This window comes from Schistocerca serialis, unplaced genomic scaffold, assembly GCF_023864345.2.
Source record: "Schistocerca serialis cubense isolate TAMUIC-IGC-003099 unplaced genomic scaffold, iqSchSeri2.2 HiC_scaffold_557, whole genome shotgun sequence".
Classification (NCBI taxonomy): Eukaryota; Metazoa; Arthropoda; class Insecta; order Orthoptera; family Acrididae; genus Schistocerca; species Schistocerca serialis.
Window position 1 is genome coordinate 8,949 of NW_026048143.1, and position 1,052 is coordinate 10,000.

The 1,052-nt window shown below is 59.4% G+C and overlaps 1 non-coding gene across 1 annotated transcript in view; it reads left to right on the forward strand.

The window, feature by feature from the left end:
• Positions 1–596: 596 nt before the first annotated feature.
• LOC126448073 (small subunit ribosomal RNA) overlaps positions 597–1,052 on the forward strand; it is a 1,910-nt gene continuing 1,454 nt past the window's right edge. Inside the window, exon 1 of the ribosomal RNA XR_007583960.1 lies at positions 597–1,052. This exon is cut by the window's right edge and continues 1,454 nt beyond it. This is a non-coding gene — a ribosomal RNA (small subunit ribosomal RNA).

Genomic DNA, 1,052 nt, shown 5'->3' on the forward strand with positions numbered 1-1,052 from the left:
TCCTCGCGGGCCCGGTGCGAAGCGCGGTGGACATCTGCAGTGTGCTGGTCCGATTGAGGACTGTGTGCGCTGAGGATGCGCCGCCGCCCGGCGCTCGGCGCCGCGACGCCGTCTGCTGCTCGGTCGCCTCTGCGGTTCTCGCAGGTGGATTGTATCGCAGCTGTGCGGACGTGTTGGCGCGTGCGCTGTGCTGGGAGAGTTCGCTTCGGCACCCAAGTGGGGCTTTTGTCCTTCTGTGGCGCTGGCGTTGGAGCTGCCGGCCACCGTAGGTGGCGCGTGTTGTCTCCCGCCGGCAATGCCACGACAGCACGCTCCCGGGCCTCTGTCGGCAGCGGCAAGCTCAGTTGGGAGCACGGGTGGTCGCACCTAAAGCGTCTACTCGCCAAACTCCGGGCGATTGCGCCTCTCTCGAACCCGACCAAGTACTTAGGACGGCGCTGCGCGCCGCCGGGACCTGAGAGGGTTTCGAGGTGTATTGTGCAGGGGAGCTCAGCCTCCTCCTGTTTGCAGAATAATTGAGCGGACGCTTGCGTGTTCGCGCGGGCCCCCGGGACACACTCCCGGGCGGCCGGCTGCTCAGCTCTAGTTGACGCAGCTCCCTGGTTGATCCTGCCAGTAGTCATATGCTTGTCTCAAAGATTAAGCCATGCATGTCTCAGTACAAGCCGCATTAAGGTGAAACCGCGAATGGCTCATTAAATCAGTTATGGTTCCTTAGATCGTACCCACGTTACTTGGATAACTGTGGTAATTCTAGAGCTAATACATGCAAACAGAGTCCCGACCAGAGATGGAAGGGACGCTTTTATTAGATCAAAACCAATCGGTCGGCTCGTCCGGTCCGTTTGCCTTGGTGACTCTGAATAACTTTGGGCTGATCGCACGGTCCTCGTACCGGCGACGCATCTTTCAAATGTCTGCCTTATCAACTGTCGATGGTAGGTTCTGCGCCTACCATGGTTGTAACGGGTAACGGGGAATCAGGGTTCGATTCCGGAGAGGGAGCCTGAGAAACGGCTACCACATCCAAGGAAGGCAGCAGGCGCGCAAAT